The 17,414-nt window shown below is 32.7% G+C and overlaps 1 protein-coding gene across 2 annotated transcripts in view; it reads left to right on the forward strand.

The window, feature by feature from the left end:
* Positions 1-17,414, forward strand: part of LOC145267029 (uncharacterized) — a 107,970-nt gene that overhangs the window by 21,157 nt on the left and 69,399 nt on the right. The window contains exon 1 of one of the 2 annotated variants that reach the window (XM_080122960.1): positions 7,827-7,962. The exons of the other annotated variant lie outside the window; for it this stretch is intronic. The gene's annotated coding sequence lies outside the window, so the exon portion shown is untranslated. Of the gene's footprint in view, positions 1-7,826; positions 7,963-17,414 lie in introns of those variants that run through there. 2 annotated transcript variants of the gene reach the window in all.

Genomic DNA, 17,414 nt, shown 5'->3' on the forward strand with positions numbered 1-17,414 from the left:
GTAGTGAGCTAGGGTATTTATATTCTAGTCTCCTACACTATCGATACATCCGATTGTCATCAGGAGCGATTGTTATTGTTGTTGTTTTCTTTTTCTTTATTGAGGCTTGGTGTACTTATAGCTAGTTCAATTTTTTTTTTTTTTTTTTTTTTTTTTTATTTATTGGTTATAAAAGTGGGTGCAGGAGATATATATAAAATGAAATAAGAATTATAATTAAGTTTACCAAGATAATCCAAGATGGCAAATCTAAAGTATATAATAAATATTGAAGAATTAATATTTATAAAGTTATCTCAACCAGATTTAAAAGCTCGATAAAACCAAGTAGGAAATAGAGCTTATGATAAAAACAAGTAGTTGATAAAACATGTTAAAAAAACATTTTGAAAAAGAGTTTAGAAACATATTTAATTTTAAAAAGGATGTGCTTTCGGCAGAGGCGACAGATTTTCACGATCGGTATCGTTTTGAAGCTCGACCCTTCGGACGACAAATATCAAAAAATTGGCTAAAAACATTAATTCCTTCACCCTCTACAGGGAGGGGTCGCTTTTTTTCGCTGATATTTTCAAAAGTCATCCCCTCTTTTCGATTGACTAGCCTTAATTTAAGCCTTCGTCACTTCCGGTTTGGCGATGGCCGCAACAGCAAAGACGTCATGTTTTTGTTTTTTTTGGGGGGGGGTCACATTCTTTTCCTCCTTCACGATACAGGTTCGAGCCTGCCTTCTACCACTTTTTTTCTTTTTTTACTCAACACACACCTCCAAACACCCGGGCAACGCTGGGCACCCAGGCTAGTTTTAATATATAGAAAATATATTAACTCTTTTGGTTTATTCATTTTATTATAAACTGACTTTTTGGACTTGACTTGAATCCATTCACACCCCCTGGATTGTGGAAAAAAAAAAAAAAACTTCCGAACCTTACACAGTATAACTTCACTGTTGTTGGAATCAATTAAAAGATATCTTCAAATTCAATGGAAATGAATGATTCTCGTCTTGGGGAGACTCCATTTTTTTTTTACTAGCTTCTGGGCTTCACCTTTACTCCTGATCTGAAATGGAACACGTACATCAAATCCGTTGCCAAGGTCGCTGGAAAAATGGTGGAATCCTTCTATCGATCCAGTAGATATCTACTTGCTGATGCAATTCTCTACTGATATAAGAGTCAGGTACGTCCAATGATGGAGTATTGTTGCCACATCTGGGAAGGAGCTGCTAGAAAGAGCTTATCCTGCCTTGACCGAGTTCAAAATAGACTTTGTAGCCTAGTGGGAGATGCTTTTTTTCTCTTCCCTGCAGCCTCTTTCCCACAGAAGGGACGTTGCAAGCCTGCTTTATCGTTATTTTCATGGCAAGTGCTCGGCTAAGCTCCAATCTATGGTTCCCCACCCCCTTGCCAAACATTCACAAGAAACACTCGTCTAGTTGAAAGCACTATCAATGAATTCCCCCACTCTATATCTGTGCCTAAACTTAAACATGGATTTCATAATTTCACGCCCAGCATGAAGCCACTTTATATAAGAACTAAAAAGAACAAAAGATGATCATCACAAAGAGAGGGAGACTAGTCCTATAGGCAGGAAAACGGTCAGCAAGAAAAGAGTTCCAAAGGTTTGCAGTTCTTAAAAAAAAAACAAAAAAAACTGAAATTGGAAGCTATGTCATGTTGAGATATCAAAATAGTGAATTGATGCAAACCACTAGACCGACAGCTCAACTGAGTGGAACAAAAGAAGCTGGGAATAGATCAGACAAATCTGAAGGACATATGCTATAATAGTATTTATATAAAAAAAAAAACAAGACTGAGACAAGCGACATCACGTCTGTGTGAGATTGGTTGCAGAAAATAAGACAAGGTTGAGCCAATCAAATTGCAAATGCGTTTCTGAACTTCAAGAACCCTCAAATAGGACAGATTCACCAGCTCAATTATGGCAACATACCTTTAATCAATACTCCTTATAGTATTCCCTAGTGCTACCCGATAAGGCTGTCTGAAGATAATGGCTTACTGAACTAAAATGCATCAAACATTGATGTCATTGTCTTTTTTTTTTTTTTCATTGCCTTTACAAAACTCAATCATGTTCTGCAAAGTCAAAAACAATAATTTTCCTTGGATTCTATCAAATTTCCTTTGGATTCTTTGGGACTACTGTTCTTGTATTTAGTGTCATTTCACGTTTCGGTAGATGTAACCTCCAACCTTCTTCAGATGTATTTTGTCGAACTCTGAAATCTGGACGGAATTTTGAACAGAATCTTTTATTTACTTGACAAGGGTAGCATGCTCTCGTTCCATCAGCCATGACTGGATAAAGATCCTAAGTAATTTGCAATTGTAGTTTTCGGTTGCTGACACTGAATATTGAATCTTCAACCTTCAGGTGGCCCTGTCGGTGGGGCATTAGAATACGCCGACTGCCCCCTTGCAGAGGGTAAAAGTCCCTCAATGGGGGTCCTAGATATGACCTTAAACTATATCCAATAGTGAGGCTCCAGCTTGCGGGCTTTGGGGAGTGTGGAGCGACCCTTTAATTGCCATTGCTCCCAGGTCCACTCTGTTAGGGTCCCAACTATGGGTTAAATAGAAACTGACTTGCAAAAATCAAATATATTCTATTAAAAAAATTTTCTTCAAAATCACCGGATTCGGCATTAAATAACCTGAAAAGGGTTGATATGCCATAAAACAAAAACAACCAACCAACCTTCAGGAGAGTATCACTTTTGTAATTGATTTTTTTTTCGAAGTACTCTAACTACTGTGCCAAAATCAGTTGCGAAAGTGATATTCTCCTGAAGGTTCCAATTCCTCAGTGTGGGCGACCGAAAAATACAATTGGGAATTACTTGGGACTTCTATCCAGTCATGGCTGACTGAACAAGAGCATGCTACCCCATGAAGTAAATAAACGGTTCTGTTAGAAATTCTGTCCAGAGTTCGACAAGATACACCTGAAGAAGATCGGAGGTTACATTAACAGAAACATTGTGAAATGACACTTAAGATGAGAGCAGTGGTCGGAAGAATCCAAATAATACGAATAGCGAATCCTCAGTTTAAAAATTCAGAAACGTTATTGCAATTTTCCTTTACAAATCAATCAAACCAAACACCATTATTAAATATTTGAAGAGATGAAGAATTTCAAGCATAAAATCTTTTTTTCTAAAATTACTGAATTCGGGATCAAATAATCCAAAAAGGTTGATATACCGTAAAACAAAAACAATTAAACTAAACCTATAGTGTTCCTCATCTGTTAACTCAGCTGATAATCTTTCTATCTTATAAACCCTTATCCTTGTGTGGCTTTTAGCCTTGATAAAGGATGACTAAATACTAAAAAAAAAATGATTAAGCTAATCATCTGCCTTAACAACGGTTAAATAAAAAGAAAATCATGTAGTTAAGTAAAAAAAAATCATGTAGTTAAGTAAAAATAAATCATGTAGTTAAGTAAAAAAAAATCATGTAGTTAAGTAAAAAAAAAATCATGTAGTTAAGTAAAAAAAAATCATGTAGTTAAGTAAAAAATAAATCATGTAGTTAAGTAAAAAAAAAATCATGTAGTTAAGTAAAAAAAAAATCATGTAGTTAAGTAAAAAAAAAATCATGTAGTTAAGTAAAAAAAAAATCATGTAGTTAAGTAAAAAAAAAAATCATGTAGTTAAGTAAAAAAAATCATGTAGTTAAGTAAAAAAAAAATCATGTAGTTAAGTAAAAAAAATCATGTAGTTAAGTAAAAATAAATCATGTAGTTAAGTAAAAAAAAATCATGTAGTTAAGTAAAAAAAATCATGTAGTTAAGTAAAAAAAAAAATCATGTAGTTAAGTAAAAAAAAAAATCATGTAGTTAAGTAAAAAAAAAATCATGTAGTTAAGTAAAAAAAAATCATGTAGTTAAGTAAAAAAAAAATCATGTAGTTAAGTAAAAAAAAAATCATGTAGTTAAGTAAAAAAAAATCATGTAGTTAAGTAAAAAAAAAATCATGTAGTTAAGTAAAAAAAAAATCATGTAGTTAAGTAAAAAAATCATGTAGTTAAGTAAAAAAAAAATCATGTAGTTAAGTAAAAAAAAAATCATGTAGTTAAGTAAAAAAATCATGTAGTTAAGTAAAAATAAATCATGTAGTTAAGTAAAAATAAATCATGTAGTTAAGTAAAAATAAATCATGTAGTTAAGTAAAAAAACAATCATGTAGTTAAGTAAAAAAACAATCATGTAGTTAAGTAAAAAAAAAATCATGTAGTTAAGTAAAAAAAAATCATGTAGTTAAGTAAAAAAAAATCATGTAGTTAAGTAAAAAAACAATCATGTAGTTAAGTAAAAAGAAAATCATGTAGTTAAGTAAAAAAAACAATCATGTAGTTAAGTAAAAATAAAATCATGTAGTTAAGTAAAAATAAAATCATGTAGTTAAGTAAAAATAAAATCATGTAGTTAAGTAAAAAAAAAATCATGTAGTTAAGTAAAAAAAAAAAATCATGTAGTTAAGTAAAAAAAAAAATCATGTAGTTAAGTAAAAAAAAAATCATGTAGTTAAGTAAAAAAAAAAATCATGTAGTTAAGTAAAAAAATAAAATCATGTAGTTAAGTAAAAAAAAAAATCATGTAGTTAAGTAAAAAAAAAAAAATCATGTAGTTAAGTAAAAAAAAAAAAATCATGTAGTTAAGTAAAAATCTCTAATAAGATTATGTAGTACTATGATTAATTATTTTCAACTTGAAGTAGATATGATTATCGCAAGGAGAATTCTAAAAAAAATTTTTTACTTGCTTCCGTCCCATTGTAATCCTGTAAGAGAGCACATGTGGCGGCTATGTGCAAATACAGAGCCGTGTGCGGAATGATGTCGCAGTAAGGAGAAAGAAAAAGATTATAAAGAATAGAGGGTGCACGTTGAAGATGACGATCACGTTAAAAATGTTGTTGATACACAAAAAAAAAAAAAAAATGAGTAGAGTTTTTATTTGTCTTATGTTCCTTGCAGCGTGCTCTGCATACAACGTGTTGGGTCCTGTGTGTAAATGTGTGTAACAGTACAATCTTACACCTGCTTTTATTTATTGGGCACCAAATTAATTTCACAGCTCAAATAATAACAGTTCCATCCCCATTCAATCGCCTACATAATTGTAATTAATGTAGAGTGCTTATTAATGTGTACTCCCCGTGTTTTTGTTTTTTTTTTTTTGTTGCTGTACAGCATTAGCCAGAGGTGGGTTGAACCATATTCCCTCTTTCTTTCTTAGAACTGCACAGCAGTGGAACTCTCTGCCGCTTGCTTGTTTCCCACCTGACTACAACTTGGACGTCTTCAAGTCCAACATAAACAAACTCCTGACAAACCGCCCCCTTAAGTAAGACACTCTATCAAAACCCCCCAATACTAATGATTACTACAATACTATCTTATTGATTACTGTACACGCAATAACCCTTATCCCTGAGTGGCCTTCGGGCCTTGATAAGTGGTGACCCCCATGTAAAAAAAAAAAAAAAAAAAAAAAGGGAGGAGGTGTAAGGGGAAATATTAAATTCACAGGCGATCTCCAGTCGCATGTATAACACTACCTGTCAAAATTAATAAACAAAAACGTGAAATATATTTATGTCTATGGATAAAAATATTTATTAATATGAATAAAATAAAATACACATCAAGTGCGCTTGAAAACCCAATCACAACGTGATATTAGAAAAATAAACAAATATTTTCACAATTTATCACAAATATATTTCGGAGGTATACTCCATCTTCAGTATGTTGTTTTGTTTCCCTTTTCTTCTTCCTTGCCATGTTGTAAATTTGGAGAACGAAGTCTATTTGTATAGTGCCGTGCACGCGTATATACCAAGTAAAAGGTATTCAAGAGAGAAACTCATGAATTTAACAATGTTATTAAGAGTGCTCAATAAAAAGAAAAAAGAGCAAGATATATTTTTATTGATATAGATAAATTTACATGGTCACAACCTTGGACATGCTAATGTTTCAGACAGGTGGTCGGTCAAGACGACGTCCTCGTCAGGCGACTTAATAAAGTTTGTTTTCCGCTGAAGAGGTTCTGTTCTTAAATAAAAGATGAGAAAACTATTTGTTTAAAAAAATAAAACATGTTAAAAATTTAGACGGAGAGGGGTTATATGACAGCTAAACTTTGAAAGTAAAGGCAGAAAAAGAAGGGGAAAGAAAAGAAGAAAAAGAAAAAAAAGGGGGGGGGACAAAATCCTGTGTAATCGAGATTGTCAATGTAAGTGGAGAGGAAGACAGTTAATTACGAAATCATAAAACAGGGGAAATCTGCAATCAAAATATTATATGCAGGATATATCTTCTATCTATGATATGGGTAAAAATCTGTTTAAATGTTTGTATGTATGTTTGTATATCTGCCTAAAACTTTTCACAGAGACGACGGATTTTCATGAAATCAGTATCGTTTTGAAGCTCAACCCTTCAGACGACAAATATCAAAAAATGGGCTGAAAACATTAATTCCTTCACCCTCAAGTGGACACTTTTGCACAGGGAGGGGTAGCAAAAAATCGTTCCTTCATGACAATTGGGCCAAACACGCATGTGCAAAAAACGTTCTTTCTTGAATTAGTTCAAATACAAAAAAAAAAAAAAAACAACCTAACTTTGCTTACGTGATCATAGACCAGTCGTTATAGTGGCAGTGTCGTTAACTTAACATTGCATGTTCGAGCCGAGATATAGGATATATATATATATATATATATATATATATATATATATATATATATATATTCGATTTTTAAAGTTTTAATATTGAAGCAGGATTATTTATGCCATTTCTTTCATTTCGTTTTTTTTTCTTTCTCTCATGTTCGTTGTTTTTGTTTTTCCTTTGTTTTTAAGTTTTAACATTAAAACAAGGTTATTTATGCCATTTCTTTTTTGGTAGCTTATTCTTTATTTTGCATCACGTTCGCTGTTTTTTGTTTTGTTTTTTTTTTTGTTTTTTGTTTTGTTTTCCAACTTTAAAAAAATGTTACATTTAAACAGCGTTATTACGTTTGCTTATTCTTTATTTTCCATTTTGTTTTGATTTAGCCCCACACACACCACACACCTCACCACACCTGGGCAACACCGGGTACCCCCGCTAGTGTGTGTGTGTGTATATACCTATTTACAATGCCTCCCCACGGGACAAAGTTAGACACCAGGGTCGTTTTTTAACATAGAGAATAGGTACAAAAATTAAAAAATTTCCAAGTCGTGAAGGGCTGTTCCTCCATTTACAGAGAACAAGAAATGGAATGCAGCATCTGAAGTCAGATACTACACTTTGATCTTGGCCAAAAGGCCAAAAAGATATATAGTATTTTTTTCTTTTTTTTTTTTTTTTTTTTTTTTTTCCTAGAGATGTTTGTTGATTCGAACGAAACTGGTAAAGCTATCGTTCTTGATGAATTATTCTTGTGTTTAATTTGTTTTCCTGTTTTCTTTTTCGCACACGTGTGTGTGTGTGTGTGTGTGTATATATATATATATATATATATATATACACACACACACACACGATCCTGTATAGATTGTCAATTATATTTATAAGTACTTCCTGCTGAACTGTTTGTGATTTTTTTTTTTTGTTCTTTTAATCCTCTCTAATCAACGTGCCCATTTTCTGCGCGCAGATATATCAAACGTGTTTCGTCAATTATGTCATTTTCCTTTGACTCACCACACGTGTCCGCTTACACTAGTCATTTTGTAATCAAACTATAAAGCTCCTACTTACTTCACCCACATACGGTGCTCCATCCGCCTTTCTCAGAGTTACACCTATATGTACTTGACTGAGATCACCGTCTACAGAAAAAATTAACAGATTTCTTTTAAAGGATAGTTCATCACCTTTAAGCTGTGGAAAAGAGATCACAAGACCCCGGAATTGCAGGTAACATTTTCTATTGAGCCAACATAACCTATTTCCTTCTGTCTTTTTAGTCCTCACGTTCGATGAGCAATATTTCTGACAAAGGGGGGAAAATTGCTGTTTTCTGGGTTGGAATCTATCCATATGACTTATCATTGTCTAGATTTTCATCTTGAAGTGGTATTTTTCTTTTCTTTTTTCTTTTCTTTTTTCTTTTCTTTTTTTTCTTTTTTCTTTTTTCTTTTCTTTTTTTTCTTTTTTTTCTTTTCTTTTTTTTCTTTTTTCTTTTCTTTTTTTCTTTTTTTTTCTTTTCTTTTTTCTTTTTTTTTCTTTTTTTTTCTTTTTTTTCTTTCTTTTTCTTTTTCTTTTTTTCTTTTTTTCTTTTTTTCTTTTTTTCTTTTTTTTTTCTTTTTTTCTTTTTCTTTTTTTCTTTTTCTTTTTTTCTTTTTTTCTTTTTCTTTTTTTCTTTTTTTATTTTCTTTTTTTTCTTTTTTCTTTTCTTTTTTTCTTTTTTCTTTCTTTTTTCTTTCTTTTTTAGCTTTTTACATCAAGTGGCTTCATACCTAGTCTGGAGCGATTAGTGGCTAATGACTATGGATAAAGCCTCCCAAAAGAGTGTAACATACAACTGAATTTTTTACAAAGTACATTATCCACTATGCCATGGGTCGTTCAGAGATAGACGTGTTGCATACGGTGGCCGAGGGCGACAGAAAAAGAAATGTTGCTTGTTTCCCTAAGAAAAGTCGAGTTATTTCTTATTTTCCTTGCGATCTTCTACATGTTGTGTTCCCACATATTAATAACATAACATGTGTAACATTACATATTCGTTTTGTAGGAAGAAAGCTATCGATGACAAAGAAAGTATAACGAGAATTACTTTGCTTTATATATAAGTTAAAACTAGTGGGACTCAATGTCAATTCAATGGTACTTTCTATACCAATCTGTAGAATTTACTGTTAATAATAATATCGGTTTTGTAGGAAGAAAGCTAACGATGACAAAGAAATCGTAAAGAGACTTACTTTATTTTATTTATTAGATAAAACTTGTTTCCCTTAGGAAAATGTGCGTTCTTGGTTTCTTGCGATGTCTACATGTAAACATGTGGGTAACATTATAGTAGTGACGCCAGGTCATCTTTAATTGTTGTCGCCCAGGTCTTCAGCTGGTCACTGCTGCATTTGCGCCAGCCAGGTAGAGAGGGAGGAGAGTCTTCTCCCTGATCACAGCTGCCAGAATGAGCCATCTGCCCCCATGCATTAAATAAAGTGTCCCACTTTAAATTCCAGACAGATTTCCGAGTTTTACAAGACACTCCTGAACAAAGGTCACAAGTTACATCGGCCAAAATATTATGGGAATAGCATCCAAGGTGAGAACTATGATCAATCCTCATTACTTTGTAAAACCTTCACAAAAAAAACACTCGACTAGCTACAACCACTATCAACAATTTCTCCTACTCTATAGCTGTGCTTAAATCTAAAAGCAGATTCCATGAACAAGTCTTTTTTCCTAGAACTTCACGCCTGTGGAACACTGTTCCACTGGCCTGCTTCCCAATTACAATATCGTAGCCTTCAAGTCCAATGTAAACAAGTTCTTGAGCCGTCTCCTTAAATAATCTAAATTCTACCCAATCTGCAACATTACTACACTATCAGCTTACATTCATTAACTCTTATCCTTGAGTGGCCCTCTGGCCTTGATAATTGGTGACTCCCTTGAAGAAAAGAAAAAAAAAAAATCCGAAACGTAAGATTCTATTTAATCTCTAGATAGGATCCTGGTGAAAGGTAATCATACCATTTTAGGGTTGGAATGGACCTGGGAGCAGTGGTAACTAAAGGCGGGATGACTCCACACTCTCCAAAGTTCCAAAATTGGGGCCTCTCCATTGAATAGTTTCATGTCATATTCAAAATAACTTTCGTCAAGGTATATAATGCCGCTAGTCCCTGTACAACTCGCAATACTATGAATACTACTTCTAAAGCGGTACTCACCCTAGGTGAATTGAACCGTTTCCTTAAGGAAGTCCCAAGGGAATATCAAATTCACAAGTGGTCCCCAGTCGCATGTATATCCCAGTCAGAGGAGATGCATTAATTTTTGCAGTTCTTACTGGAAGGTGTCGACATCCTTCTACATAAAACGACTGTTATTCTCAAATGGTTACTCATTTGGTACTGACCAGGTTTAATGTTGCTTAACTTTGGTGATCTGACGAGAACTGGTGTGTACATAATTATGTTGCAATACTACTAAGCATTGATTATCAATATCCGTTTACTGCACTCAGCTTCGTGAGACACGTGTTCAAATATAAGTTAAGAAGATTGTTTTATGTTTAATCCTTCCGGATGTTGGATTATCTGCGTTCAAAACTAAACACAACAACAAAAAAACAACAACAAAAACAAAATCTACATGATAGATCCCATCATTTTGCATGAAAATATAAACATCCACTGTTGGCAAGTTGATGAGGAAATACGTAACTGCTTTAGACATCAAGCGGCGTCTTTCAGGGAAAAAATAATATATATATATTATGGTATATATAAAATTACAATTAAATTTACCAAAATGATCCAAGATGGCAAAACTAAAATAAATTATAAATATTAAAGAATTAATATTTATAAAGTTATCTCAGCCAGATGTAAAAGCTCGATACAACCAAATAGGAGATAGTGCTTATAATACGAGCAAACAGTTAATAAAACATGTTAAAAAAAACACTCTGAAAAGGAAACACTTGATAAGTGGATAGTCCTTAATCCACGGAGTTTCGAAGAAATACTTTCCTAAATCCGATCCCGCATTTTGCTAATTCCTACCCTCTGATGAGAAGGAAAGTATTTCTTCGAAACTCTGCGGATTAAGGACTATCCACTTATCAAATGTTTTCTTTTCAGATTAGATATGTTTTTAACTCTTTTTCAGAGTGTTTTTTAACATGTTTTATTAACTGTTTGCTCGTATATATATATATATATATATATATATATATATATATATATATATATATATACTTATTAATGTGTAAGTATTTAAAATATTTCATTTTATTTATTTATTTTTATTTTTTTTTTTTTTGCCAATATTAAATATTAGATTGGTGACTATTTGGGAATATGTAGGAAGACGTCAACATCTCCCTGCGAGAATTATAGAAACATAGCATCATTTAGAACTTCCCTGCAACCGCTATCTCACAGAAGAGATGTTGCAAGTTTGTCTCTGCTTTATTATTATTTTCACGGCAAGTGCTCGACTGAACTTCATTCTATGGTCCCCTCTCACCAAACTTTCACAAGAAACACTCGTCTAGCTGAAAACACTATCAATAATTCCCCCCACTCTTTATCTCTGCCTAAACCTAAACGTAGATTCCATGAACAAAGCTTCTTTCTTAGAACTGCACACCTTTGGAATTCTCTTCCGTTTTCCTGCTTTCCAGCTGACTACGATATGGTTGTCTTCAAGTCCAACGTAAACAAGTTCTTGATGAGCCATTCCACTTAAGTTAACAAATTTACCGATTTTCCATTACTAACGATTACTATATTATCCAATTGACTACTGTGCACGCAATAACCCTTATCCTCGAGTGGTCCCTGGCCTTGATAAGTGGTTATGCCTATGTAAAAAAAAACAAAAAAAAAACACTGTTCTGCTTCCTGGTTAAATATATGGTAGCGTTCAAGTCCCATGTAAACAAATTCTTGTTGATCCGTCCCCATAAATAATCAAATTCTACCCAATTTACAACATTAACGATTACTACACTACCTTACATTCATTAACACTTATCCTCGAGTGGCCTTCATGCATTGATAAGTGGTGACTTCCAAGTAAAAAAAAAAAAAACTTCCATGAGCAAAGTTTCTTTCCTAGAACTCTCCAAATACACAACTGCTTTATACATCAAACAGCATCTTTAAAAAAAAAAAATATATATATATATATATACATTTGGGCGGTCGGGTTTCGATCCTGGCTTGAGGTAGTTTCTTGTCTAGCCGCACTGATGAGCTATGAAACAGCGAAACAGTACTGTATGTGGATGACTATAATGCTCCCTATCTTAGGTTGAACATTTGGGAAGTGATATACAAATTACCATTAACGTATGAAGCGATGCTCTTTGCGTAAACAAATTGAGCTTAGGTACTTTGGATGATTTCAAAACATTGTTAATTCACTTCTCACATAGCAGCAGCCGTATAGCGCAGTGGTTAGAAGCTTCAACTGTCATTTGGGTGATCAGGTTTCGATCCTGGCTTGAGTTAATTGCTTGTCTAGCCGCACTGATGAGCTGTGAAACAGTATTGTATGTGGATGACGTGTGTGTGTGTGTTAAGATTTTGTTCCTTAGAAACGCCGGTTGAGTTTGAATTCAATAAGATACGTATTATATACGTTTGAAGCCATAAATTTCTAACAAAATAAACATCTGTTTATTTTGTAACAATGCGTTGGGTATGGATTCAAACGTATATAATATGTATCTTATTTAAAATATATATATATATACTTATTAATGTGTAAGTATTTAAAATATTTCATTTTATTTTTTTTCCAAAATGTAAATATCATTTTGAATTACCAGGCGCTGTATGTATGAAGATGTCAACATCTCCCTACAAGAATTGCAGAAATATAACGTCATTACACCGCCTGACCAGGATATAGATGCGACTGAATTTAATTTTCCCTTGAGACTTCCTCTTTCAGAAGAAGCTGGTTCAATCTCTCTAGGATGAATGCTGCTGGCCTACATATACTGTCAATAGTTTCCCTTCCTCTTCATCTAAAACTAAAGAAATACTCAACTAGCTACAACCACTCACTATCTGTGCCTAACTCTAAATGTTGATTCTATGAACAAAGCTTCTTTCCCAGAACTGCCCGCCATTGGAACTGTTCTGCTGGCCTGCTTCCAGGTCAAATACAACAGGGTAGCCTTCAAGTCCAATGTAAACAAGTTCTTGTTTAGTCATCTTCGTAAATAATCAAATTCTATTCAATTTACACTATTAGCAATTACTACAGTACCACCTTATATTCATTAATCTTTATCCTCAAGTAGCCTTCAAGCCTTGATCAGTGGTGACTCTCAAGTAAAAATTAAAAAAAAAACAAAAAAAACTTCCATGAACAAAGTTTCTTTCCTAGAACTGTCCATCTGTGGAACACAATATCATGGAATCATTGAAAAAAATACATATATATATATATATATATATAAGTAAATGGTGGTTTGCTTAGCAGCCCGCCTAGTGTTACCTAATTATAAAATATGCATAAATATTATATTTTAATTGATGCAGAATTCTTATGTATTACAAACAGAAATACCGTAGGTATTAAATGTAACGTTAAATTCCTTTTTATTAAAAAAAAAAACAAAAAAAAACGAAAGAAACTGAGGCAAAGAAAATGAGGAAAGAAAATGAGGCGAGCGTTGTTTTTTTTAAACAGTTCACTTCTTGTAAATAAAAAAAATAAAAAAATACTGGCACTGAGATCGAAACGAAAACCTAAAGATGGTGTATCAAGTACGATAACCATTAGACCAGCTTGCCACAATCCTTAAAAAGTGTTTTCAAACCTACCCATTCTTAACGTAAGGCAGCTGTCATGTTTCACGATCACGCAGTCGTGACTCGTGAAACAACAAACAGATAAAAACTTGATGACCTCCCAGTACCAATTTTTCAATTTTGACCCGTTAGCAGCCCTTTTTACCGGTTGAAAAGCCATTATAACGCTTTCCACGTGTCTGAATATCCTATATACCAAATTTCAAGTCCGTAGATCAAAAATTTGTTGAGTATATAGGTTGAGAAGTGTCCTCACACACACACACACACACATTCATAGATATATAGATAATGTGTAAATTTGTATGCTATCCTACATATGCTTCTAGAAAAGTATTTTCTAAAGTTATGGCAGATGTAAGAAGCATAAAAATGATGTTTCTAATTTCTTATATTTGATTTTGATATTCCGAACGGACCTTCTGCTCTGGGTCATAAAATGTTGCAAATACTGGAAATTTTATCCTTGGGTTGCATTTATTCCTTGCTAAAATTTTTGAAATAGTTCACATTTATTCTCATAACCGTTTGTCAAAGAAGAACGTTTTTATATATATATATATATATATATATATATATATATATATATATATATATATATATATATATATGAGCAAACAGTTAATAAAACATGTTAAAAACACTTTGAAATGAGTTAAAACATATTTAATCTGAAAAGGAAACACTAGATAAGTGGATGGTCCTTAATCCGCGGAGTTTCGAAGAAATACTTTCCTTCTCATCAGAGGGTAGGAATTAGCAAAATGCGGGATCGGATTTTGCATGCAAAAGTATTTGATGATTTCCTTTTTCAGATTAAATATGTTTTTAACTCATTTCAAAGTGTTTTTTAACATGTTTTATTAACTGTTTGCTCGTATTATAAGCTCTATCTCCTATTTAGTTTTATCGAGCTTTTACATCTGGCTGAGATAACTTTATAAATATTAATTCTGTAATATTTATAATATACTTTAATTTTACCATCTTGGATCATTTTGGTAAATTTAATTGTAATTTTTATTTTATTTTATTATATATATATATATATGTACATATATATATATAAATGAAAACAAAGGGATGTAGTGTTTACCTGATATACGCAATGGCAAACTAATATAAATAACAGTATTTATATATAGATAATGTAATCCCAACCAAATTAAAAAAGCTCAATACGCAATAGAGAGTAGAGCTTACTATAAGAGATAGAAAATTAAAACTGTAAGTTGAACTTTACAATCAAAATTTATTGTTCGAATGAATACTCGAAAAAACAATATACAAAGTCCTTATTCCGCGGAGTTTCAAAGAATGCTATTCTTGTTATTCTTCTCATCAGAGGACATAAAGAAATCAGTAAATTATATGTGTACCAATGCTAGAATTTGCTAGTTAAGGCATTAAGTGAAACTGCAATAGTGAAAAAATGTTGGATATGTAAAAAAAAAAAAAAAAATAAATAAATATATATATAAAAACACATCGCGCATAATATTTCAGCTTGAATGAAAATCCTCTCAAGTTGATCTGAAATGCAAAATAGTTCTTTAGAGAGAATGGAGTCCAAAATAAGTCCAGCGTGATGATGTATATAATCCGATTGGAAAGTCTTCAAAACAGCTGAAATAATGAAAATTGTTTTTTTTTTCCGGGCAGTGCAGCAACCGAAAGAGAAGTCTGTCTTCAGTCAAATGGGATCTAATAGTAAAGAGAGAGAGGACCAGTATGAGAACCTTCATCATCGGCTTAATTAATCAACTTGAGAGGATTTTTATGCTGAAATATTATGCGCAGTTTTTTATAGTCACATGTATATCTCTATTAGGGGAGATGATGATGATGATAGGTTTTTTGCAACTTTTGCAGGGAAGTGTCCACGTCCTTTTACATACAGCAGTGTACGGTCTTTTCATCAGCTGACTATTAATCACTATACATTTAATCACATGGTTTTTTCATCACGTGGACACTTAATCGCATTGAGACATTTAGTCACTTGGTGATTTCCGAAGGCGCTTTATTTTATGACCTGCTCAACGTTGCTTAACTTTGGTGATCTAATGATAACTGGTGTGACAACGTGATTATGCTGTATATATCAGATGGATACGATTAGACTTGGTTCCCTGCACCTTATCATAACATTTTAGCTAGATAGTCCTGATAGAAGCATTTTCAAGCATTGAAATGTACTTCAATGATGTTTGCCGGCCTTTCACTACTTGCAACTTTAGGGTCCCAGCTGAGGAGAAAGCACCCCAGATCATTAAAGACCCTCCTCCACTATGCCGAGTTGAAAAAGTCTCTTTAGGCAAATTTTTATCATGCCAATAGTGTTGAAATCCATCTGGACCATCTAGATTAAACTTTTTCTCATCAGAGAAAATTACATTTTCCCACTTCTTTTCATCCCAAATCTGGTATTTGGCAGCATATTTTAGTCAGTTAGTTTTTGTGCTGTTCAAGAAGACGTGGTTTCTGCAGTCGCTTTAAATGATCGAAACCTTTCATTTTCAGATGCCTTCTGATGGTTTTAGGACTACATTCTGCTGCTGTTTGGCTTTTCAATCGACTTGAGCTCATACTGAAGTTTTATTTTTAAACTTCTTCTGATATGGCGATCCAGTGACTGGGTTTTTTTTTTTTTGGTCGACCTGGACTCTTTTTGTGCCCATATTGATCTGAATTTCTTTAAAAATTTGTGATGACCGTTTTTCTATGATTCACTTCGTTTGCAATGAATCTATGGGAGAGTCCACCCCTATTAAGCTCAAAGATCCTTCCTCTCTCTCAAACTCTGATAATGGTTTCCCTTTTGCCATTTATAATTTAGTAAGATGTTTTTTATCCACAAACAAGTTGCTTTTAGTAACATAGAAAGCCTTTCATATTCATTTTTTCAAAACTAGCCGATTTTATTAAAGTGGTCTTATAATTTTGACCAGGTGAAAATGTTTGTTTTTTAAAAAAATAATTTTTAGATCAGGGTTAAGGTTTCGAATAAAGCAGATTTCATTTTTTTTTCTATCATATTTTCCCTTTTGGCAATGGTTTCAACCATTTGTTTGATTAAAAATTCGATAATATGCATAAACACTTACTTTTTTAAGTGGTCTTATGATGTTGACCAGGACTGTGTATATATATATATATATATATATATATATATATATATATATATATATATATTCAGGTAGGCGTGGGTGGAGATATATGTATGTAAATATAAATAAATAAGACATCATCTCGATACAGGTTCAGAACTGGAAGCATGCCTTTTCCCCAAGCACTGGCAGGAGCTTGGTGAATACTCAGTAAATGGCGACGATCAGGTTGGTGTTGTGGGAGGTCATGATTTTTAAGAAAAATCTTATTGAAAATTTATTAAAATTTTCCAAAAAAAAAAAAAAACTTTAAAAACCTGTAAAGAAGGTATACTAAATTTTCGTTATCCAACAAGGAGTACAGAATAAACAAGAAATACCTTATTCCGTGGAGTTTCAAAAAATGAAATACTTTTCATCAGAGAAAAGAAGTTTGCAAAACATACAATAAATTTTGCAGGTTAATGCATTAAAAGAAACTAAAAATCTGAAATAAATTATACTTGCATCAAAAAAGTTATTTAATAGTTAGTGACAGTTTATGGGGATTCAATGAGATTAAAAGTGCAGGAAACGGGGGTGGGGCGGAGAAAAAGGAGATGTATACATATACATACACAATTATTACTGTAATTATTTTAATACTTACAGACACTAGTGTTTCATCCTTTCAGGAATCATCAGTACAGGAAGTTACGATTACAGCCGGTTGGGAGATTTAAACGGTCACGAAGCCATCTTT

This window comes from Euprymna scolopes, chromosome 42, assembly GCF_053919585.1.
Source record: "Euprymna scolopes isolate OS-2025 chromosome 42, ASM5391958v1, whole genome shotgun sequence".
NCBI lineage: Eukaryota > Metazoa > Mollusca > Cephalopoda > Sepiida > Sepiolidae > Euprymna > Euprymna scolopes.